The sequence below is a fragment of the Cyprinus carpio genome, chromosome A20 (assembly GCF_018340385.1).
Source record: "Cyprinus carpio isolate SPL01 chromosome A20, ASM1834038v1, whole genome shotgun sequence".
Lineage (NCBI taxonomy): Eukaryota > Metazoa > Chordata > Actinopteri > Cypriniformes > Cyprinidae > Cyprinus > Cyprinus carpio.
In genome coordinates this window covers 24,459,298-24,468,739 of record NC_056591.1, presented here as the reverse complement: position 1 = coordinate 24,468,739, position 9,442 = coordinate 24,459,298, and the positions used below count along the sequence as shown (strand labels likewise).

Genomic DNA, 9,442 nt, shown 5'->3' with positions numbered 1-9,442 from the left:
GTGTATAAAATGACAAATCAGTTCAAAGCTATTGATTAGCATACTCTTAATTGCTTGGGTAGCGCAGGACCCCTGGAAGTGAGCATTTTAAAATCTGCAATCATCGCTCATGGGAATAGAGAAATGCATAAGATGGGAATAGAGTTCACAAGATGACGTCAATACAACGCTGATTGACTGAGAGCATTCTTCACTAGAGACTAACCGAGATATGACGTCAAAGACAGGAAAAATAAATGAAGAGGGAAAAAAAATAAAAGTTCATTTCATGCTTTTAAAACGCCTCAAAAAACAAATAAAAATAGTATTTAAAAAAAAATGTTCCCTGGTGAAACATCTAATATAAAATAATGACAGCCACTGATAAGTATGTGGCAAAACAAATTAAAAAAAAAAAAAAAGATATATATATATATATATATATATATATATATATATATATTATATATATATATATATATATATATGTATTTTTATTTTTTTTTGGTAGCCAAACGATAGCAATCAAGTGTTGAAACCAAAAACTAACCTTGCCAGAATGTTGCAGAAAGGTTTTTTTTTTTTTTTTTTTACAACCTAAAGAGAACCTACACAGAACACGTTCTAATGGCTATTTTAGGGTTTACTTTTTAACCAAAAACTAACACTCTCAGAACGTTCTGGGAACTAAAAATAGCTTATTTTATCATTATCATTATTATTACTATTATTATTATTTAAAATATGCTTTTTGGTGCTGTCACAGTATTCACCAACTGGGGTTACAATATTATCTAGTTAAACCTTAGATCCTTGTCTGCAAGCAAAAACTAAAAACAATAAATTAAAAAAACTACCAAAAAGTAAAAAAAAAAAAAAAAAAATACTAATAATATGAGTATGAATGTAATATTTCTTTTATGCTATTAAATATGACTTTTATAATATTACTAAAAGGTATAAAAATAAATACAATTTTATTTATATAACTGAGTCAAAATGCTACAAAAAAGAAGATAAAATACTTTTTTTTATCAGTGAAATTAACCATATGTTAAAATGAGGTAATTAGCAGTAAATCTTGGCAGTAAAACTGTGCAAAAAAAGCATAATAAAACAGTAAAGAAATGCTTTAATATTACAAGTTGTTGCAAAAAGCAGTTAGTCGACAATTTTTTTGCAGTGCTAATGTCATGCCAACGAAAAACATAGCTGTTAGATATAGTTATCTAAAATTAAAGTAAAATATAGTTCACAGTTTTAGTTTTTAGACTTGTCCTGTTAACAGCAGCAACAGTGCAACAAAAAAATACACATTTCAGGTAGTTCCCCTTCATGAGGAAATACCAGTGTCTTAAGATGTTACGAAATATCACCCCAATCGGTTTCTGTTTACAACCCTAAAATATGAACATAGAGCTGAAACAATGGAGCCTCCAGTTCATAAATGTCCAGCAATTTGTGGTTATGTAAGACAGGCAGACTGAAAGCACCAGCCCGGGAGGCCAGTGTATGCATTTCCTGTAATTGGAGTATCCGTTCACTCAAGCATGATGTAAATGGATGCCAGTCTTTACTGTGGCCAGCCTTGGCAGCATCAGCACACGCTATACTCCCTGCAGAGCCTGCATGTTCCACCAGGTGAATATGCTTGGATTTCATTGCATTCTTCTGATGCTCACTTGCATAGTACCCTCTGAGAATAATGTAGGTACCGAGGTAAAGCAGGGCCGCTCACTGCTGTGTGGAAGATTGTCTTTCATTGCATCATACTGTTTGGAGGACAGAGCTACAATGTCATCAAGATATGGCTGCAAGCCAAGAAACAAAGCTCTCCTAAATATTTATCTAGGTTGCCTGATAGACCGGCACCCATATCTGTTTATAAGGATGTCATTGTTTTACAATAATTAGGTTGCACATTAAATAGTCTCTGAAGACTGGACAAAGTTAATAAAATGTACCCGCTTTGGCAAACATTAAGGTTATGGTCTGTACACAAAAGAGAAGGTTTGAAAACACAAGCTGTAAAAAAAAAAGAAAAGATATAGTGTCAATATTAATTTCAAGCTGTCTTGACATTGTAAAGTCAGGACGGTAACTTTAACAATAAATGCACCAAAAACACTAACAAGGACTTTTAATAGTCTCTGTACTTTGAGATTTGTATTTGTCTAATTGTTCTCAGAAGTCCAGATATAATGCTTTAAATACAAGGTCATCCACTATGTAGAACTGAATTGAAAATGCACTTTAAATTTCCAGTTCAGTTCCAGAATTTGAGTTGCATTTTATTTGACATGGCAAATGCAGAAATGCATTTTCTGCATTTGCCAGAGAATGATAATAGAACAAAATATATTTTAATATAATTTTTTTTGTTTACTTATATTTCTATTATTTTGTGTGTGTGTATGTATGGATGCATATATATAATATATATATATATATATATATATATATATATATATATATATATATATATATATATATATATATATATATATATATATATATATATATATATATATATATATATATATACACACACACACATATAAAACAAAAAAGTGTATATATTTTTTTTTTTCATTTTTTATTTTAAAAAGCCTGAAATTTGAAATTTTATAGACAGAAAAATTAGAAAAATATTTTTTAGAATTAAATATGCTTATAAATATATTTCATTTGATTAATTTCTTATTCATTTATAAAATTTATATATATATTATATATATTTGTATATTTTATTCATATATATATATATATATATTTATTCAAATATTATTATATATATATATATATATATATATATATATATATATATATATATATATATATATATATATATATATATATATATATATATATATGAATGAATAAAAAATATACAAATACAAATAAATACATAAATGAATAAGAAACTAATTAAATTAAATTAAATATATTTATTTATTTTTTGTGGAACAAGGCTATGTTTTTTACCATTAAATACGTATATTTGGTATACTTAGTATAAATATATGATATTTATTTATACCTGTGGATGATCTCAATTTCCCAGAACAATGAACTGTGTTGAATTTCTTTGAATTTTCTTTGTGCTGTCATTCCAGTTCACATTTAAAATCAACTTTCTGTTAGGTGTGGCCAATTCAATTTAAATTCACACTCATGAACTGAAAACCAATTGTTAAATTCTGAATTTAGCACAACCCAGTCTACAAAACGCTCATACGGCATGTCACAGTCTTCCAGTGAGTCTCATTCAAGCACTGCTGTGGATGACAGGCATCACTGTGCCAGGAACCCACTGTGGCACGCCGCTGATGTGTTTCCTGTATGGCACTGGCCTCTGGACACAGAGATGGCTTTCTCATTTTGTCCTTGACTACAGATTATGGGGAAACAAGTGCCAGGCCGCAGCATGAAACGCCTAGCAGAGCAACAAAGACACTGCAGGAGACATTTAGAGAAACCATGTCAACAGTGCATGAGCATGTGATCTCTCAAAACATACATGAGTATAAATGTACCAAAAAGATCTTCTCTAACCTGCTATTTTCCATATTTCTGCAATCTCACTGATATTAAAGCAACACTGCAAGATATTTTTACCATAAGATCTATGGATCTGCTTTCAGTTACAGCAGATAGTAACAGCATAAACAAACAGGAAACATGTTTACAGTATAACACTTATGATAGTAAAGTTTGCAGCACAGGAAATAAACAATTCAAATATGCAACTTTCAAAAGCATAAACAAACCACATTAAAAATGTTAGCATGAAACAGATGATAGAATCACTTACCATGCAAATTTAAATCCAATCTTTAGCTAAAACAGCAAAACTAACCTAACCCAACCTTTGCTTGTTACCTGTACGGGTAACAGGAAGGGACATAAAAGGTGAATTAAATAAGTGATGTAGGCCTAATGTTTCCATGGAGCAGACTCCGCCCACAGGAAGTTCATCAGCCTAGAAAAGTGCTTTAGGAAACTGCAAAGCTCATTTAAGTGCTTGAACAAAATTATGAGCTTCACATTTATGTTTTTAAACCCTCTGACCTGCTAACCAGCTAGGCTAAGTGTATTTAATGTAAACAGGCTTTCCATCAATTAATACTCTGTGATGAAAATGTGGTGGAAGGTGCAGGTTTTGTATTTGTTTTGGAAATGGTTGCTCGTAGGCCTTGTTAATCTATTATATATATATATATATATATATAAAAAAATCAAAAATATATATATATATATATAAAAAAAAAAAAAAAAATCAAATAAAAATATATATTTTAAACATTTTTGTATAAAATGCTTAGCTAGCATTTGTGTATCCCAAATACACACAATTTTTTTAATTATTATTTGATTATCATTATCATTCATTTCATTTTAATTAATTATTTAATTCAAGTAGATTGAATTGAATTATAGAATTAAGATAATTTTATACAACTACATTTTAACTAGAAAAGCTGCTTATTTTGATAAACTTTGTATGTTGGCTTGACATAGTGGACCAATATTTAATTATTATTTTATTTTATAAATAATAATAATAATAATAATATAATATTTTTTATTTTTTAGATAATTTGGGGTAACAGTCATAATTTGTGAGAAAATGAAAAGTATGTAAATCACTTTCAAACAGTTAACTTTTAAATTTAATTTAGAAGCTCATGATTATTTCACTCTTTAGATTACCATATTCAAAAATATATAACAATATTTTAGCATTTTCATATTTTAAGATAAATGAAACAACAAAAGAAACACAGAACTCAATAGAACCAAAAAGGATGAAAGCATGGAAAAATGTTTTATATATATATATAAGTTGAAATCTTAGTTTTAATACAAAAACAAACAAACAAACAAACAAACAAACAAACAACAACCTCAGGGACATAAAAATGCCTGCATTTGTCTGCGGTAACTGACAGCAGGCCACACATGTTGCATATAGCCATTAAGTTGAAAATAACCCTTACATTTTCTTGAATTGGGATGGTTTCCATTATTTTGTTGAACTCCTAAGTTGTAAAACATGAAGACAACATCCAAGTATGATGTAGTAGTTTAGTCTATACCAGTCTGACCACGCTGAGATCATAATGAAATAGTAGCTTTCTATGGGGTGTGTCCCTCGGAAATCCACAGCATACTGTGATCTGCAAGACAAAATGCTTTTTTGTCATTTTATTTCATGAGTTACTGTCAATACACATTTGCACTGACACTTTTTAAAGGATAGTGCACCCATTTTGTGATAATTTGCTGATCCTCTAGTATTATTATTTTCTGTGGAAATTATTGAAGAATGGTTATGTACCTCTTGCAATACATCTCTCCTTAAATAATCTCCACGTTCAAACTTGATTCACATGCTGCAAATAGACTCTTTTCTGTGATATATCGACTGAAGATTGCTTGTTGCATTGCTGTAAATAACAATTAGACATTTGTGCTCACACAACCGGATTGCTGTCGTGCTGCGCACTTGCTTGAGTGCTAAACCTATCAGTCAACATCACAGCCAATGGGGATTCCTGTTTGGATGTGGGATATAGGTCACCAGCAAAGCCGTGTGGAGCACCAGCCACTCAATATGGTTCAGTACGTGTCGTTTGTCCATGACCCACTTGCAGATCGAAGGAACACAGTGTTCCCCTATCGCTCCAGTTGCTATGGTAACACGGAGGGAGAGAGACGCAGGCCGTGGACATCATTTGTGCTGCCATGCAGGGATGTGAGCAAGAGGAGAGTGACAGAGGAATAGAGATGCTGAACATACAGAGATCAATACATCTACATGGGAGTAGATTTATGAAATCCCATGAGGGGAATCCAGAACTCCCATTCATAAAAAAAGAAGGAAAGGGAAAACCACAGTCGCACATGCCAATTAGCGATTCAACCAAAAGAGACTTTTCTGCCAGTGGAGAGAAGTAAAAGCAGCCATACATATAAATTAAGGCTTTTCCACTCATCTGAATGGGGCAGAGGACCAGGATCTAATCCAGGACGGCCGAATGCTTAACCCACTAAGGCCTGAAATAATAGCCAGAAAAATCAATTTGTTGAACCTTTAAATTAAATATAAAAATTTGCATATGTTTTTTGATGTATCGGGCTTTTATGGCTCATATAGTGAGAATATGGAGCTCATACTTGAGGTAAAAAAAAAAAAAAAAAACCTTTTTTTATGATGGATGGATTTTTTGAGCTTCAAAATCTCGACCACCATTCAGTTCCATTATAAAGCTTGGAAGAGCCAGGACATTTCTTAATGTAACTCAGATTGTTTTAGTCTGAAAGAAGAAAGTCATATAGACCTAGGATGGATTGAGGGTGAGTAAATCATGGGGTAATTTTCATTTTTGGGTGAACCATCGCTTTAAGATGTCTAAACTTTAGGATAGAGTATGGTTGAGTTTGATGGGATAGATCCAGTGGACAAAAGTTCATAACGGTTTGAACCCCACTCCTGGTAGGATTAATTTGAAATTTGATTTGCTTTGCATTTCACGGCATATCAACAGATATGAAGCACTTTAATCAATGTCTCAGCCTATTAAAAAGCATAAAGCAAACAAGCCATATGTTCTGGTTTAATCTTCATGTACTCTTTGTGGATTTCAGTGTATATTGATGTTAAGTCACTGTTCATCCTTCTCACATGGATTTTCTGAATACATTTGAATGTAATCACTGCGGGGCTCACATCAGGTCTGATGGTGAACTGCTTACCATGCATTCTCTCTGGGAAGGAAGTCTCGTCCCACCGGAATACCGATCAGCTACATTGCACCTGTTGTCTATGCTGAGACATCATCTTTATGGCTGATTAGAGTGGTGATTACTTCCTGATAGTGTGGACCGTTGGGTTTGCTGGGGCTGGTTCCAGTGCAGCTCATTAGAAGAAGGCCAGTGAAGTCTTACTAAGCAGAACTTGCAGAAGGTTTGGACTGCAAAGTGCAACCTGCAGCAAAAACAAAAGAGAGAGAAGAATGACATTTTTTTCATCATTGTTCTTCAATCTTCTGCGTTATGCAGCCTTTCTGAAGTATTCTGATGCAGTATTGTAGAAAAACCTTCACCTGTGCCTGTAAAGGAGACATATTATGTATATAATTATTTTTATTTTTTTTCATAATTTTATTATATTATCTTTTCCGAAGTCCACTTAAAATGTTAACAATTGTTTTGTTTAGTTTTTTTTTTGCATCACAGTTACCATTTAGTTTGCATAACCTATTCACTTTTCTTCTTTTTTTTTCTTTTTTTGACTGTTGCCTTTCCAAAAATATCTGAGAAGATTTATGTATGTTGAACAGAAAGAAAAAATATATATCTGATAAATCATAAAATTTTATTTGTTAAACTTTATATACACAAAAGCAAAAGGAGTAATGCTAAATTCATTTTTTAAGACATTTATGGTTGAATTTTGTATGTTGCTTAATCAATTTAAATACGTTGATAAAAAAATCTAAATATACAATTCATTCTAAAAAGCTACAAATAATTTAAGAGTAAAAAATTGAATCTGCTTTGATTATTTTATTTCAATTTATGTATTTATTTGTATATTTTGTATTATATTTTAAATTCTGTGTTTCTGTAGTATTTAACTAAAAGCTTAATTTCATAAATCAGACTGGAATGATAAAGTACGTCTACAAAAAACATCGACATCTTTTACTTGTATTTTAACTGGAGCAGCTCTCTCAACACTGTTCAAGCTATGCATTTGATCAATTCCTGTGAAATGAATCAGTGATCTCGGCATTGCTAGCAGAATGTTCTACCAGCTTCAAGAAAAAAAGGCTCATAGAAAAGCCACCATACAACTTTTTTTAACAAAGAATAAATTATGTTTTCCTTGAGCCCGAAGCTGCACAGTCTACACAGTTGGAGGGCGTAAGGTGGGCGGTGCAAAAAAAAATATATGATCCTCAAAATAGCTGTAAATGAAAGCTAAGGCTGTAATCAGAGAGTCTTACTAATTAATGAAACATGAAGGCAAAAAGGACCCCAAGCAGATTGTGACCTCAAACCTCCTCTGCCGATAAAAACTCTCAGAGGAAAAACCAACTGTGCACAGCGTGACACTTTTCTGGGGTTTAGAAGGGCATCCATGGATAGCACACAGACACATATGGTGAATCACCTCCGCACCCATCCAGTGGGGTTTCTAGGGATGAGTCATCCTCATCAGTGTTCGGCTGTTCGGGAACATCCGCGCAGCCGCAGAAACGCTCATGCACACTCCGTCTTAGGCGGGATTCCCCTCTCTGCATGCCTAACAGAACCCCAGCAGTCAAGTAGTGCAGATGGAGTCCAGCGACACTGACGTTTCAGGTAGTTCATCTGCACGATGAGTCATCGACCTTATGGGTTGGTCACATGCACATGAACTGTGCAATAATAAGAACATTCAATCAAAGGTTAAAGCATGCATATTTTTATTCAAGATACATACCGCGTCCTTGCCACATCTGCAATAGTAGCTGTCATTTTTCACACATTACAGCACATATATCATCAGAGAAGTCCATAAGAGCCCTGGATGCATTTAGATGGGCTGGTTTCTCAGAGCTATTACTCTGCTGCGGCTCCTTGCCATCATTGACATTGAGCTTGTCCTGGCTAATGCTTCCCAGCCTGTAATGATAACACGTCTGAAAGGTTTTGAATGAGAAAATACGTTTGTCTTTGGCATGACATATTTCATTATCTGTCCAGACCAACCAATATGGCACCAAATGGGAAGAGCATTGCATTAAGATTAACATCACATGCAAATATGCAACATAACTTAATGAAAATATAAAAGTACAAAAAAGTTTGAGTGAGGGTTAGGTTTATATAAAGTTGATATCATTTTATGTTATAATATAAAATATATAATTTATAGTTATATATATATATTAATGTATAATAATACATGCATGCATATATATATATATATGTATATATATATATATATATATATATATATATATATATATATATATATATATAATAAATTTAAATGAGAGCATGATTTTTAACATTTCCTATATAGAATATGGAGATTTATTATGAATGAAAATGTAAAAATAATTCTCCTTACATATGTAAACGAACCCCTTAAAATAAAAAGTAATTGTGTAAATAATAGATTAAAAATGAGAAAGAGTAGATTTAAAATAATAATAATAATAATGAGCATGTGAAAAATACAGCAAAATTTGTGTTATATGTTGTATATTTAATTGTATTAAAAATTCGAGAAAAAATTTAAGTACAAATTAAATGCATCCATGAATTTTAGAGTCAATGCTTCTAAAGCGGTTTAGATGATCTAGGAAAAAGAATGACCAGAGACATACAGTATGCATGCATCTAAAGCACTGTACACATAAACCAGTGTTTGCTGTCTGTGTGAATGGTGTATTTCTTTACTGTA

At 32.0% G+C, this 9,442-nt stretch overlaps 2 long non-coding RNA genes across 2 annotated transcripts; both read right to left on the bottom strand.

The window, feature by feature from the left end:
- Positions 1–1,046: 1,046 nt before the first annotated feature.
- On the bottom strand, positions 1,047–3,864 carry LOC122149089. The gene is made up of 3 exons (XR_006162842.1): positions 3,794–3,864; positions 3,020–3,435; positions 1,047–2,004 (listed from the first exon to the last, which is right to left on the bottom strand). It is a non-coding gene; the product is annotated as an uncharacterized LOC122149089 (long non-coding RNA).
- A 1,026-nt stretch (positions 3,865–4,890) lies between these two features.
- On the bottom strand, positions 4,891–8,755 carry LOC122149088. The gene is made up of 3 exons (XR_006162841.1): positions 8,162–8,755; positions 6,739–6,970; positions 4,891–5,159 (listed from the first exon to the last, which is right to left on the bottom strand). It is a non-coding gene; the product is annotated as an uncharacterized LOC122149088 (long non-coding RNA).
- Positions 8,756–9,442: the final 687 nt, after the last annotated feature.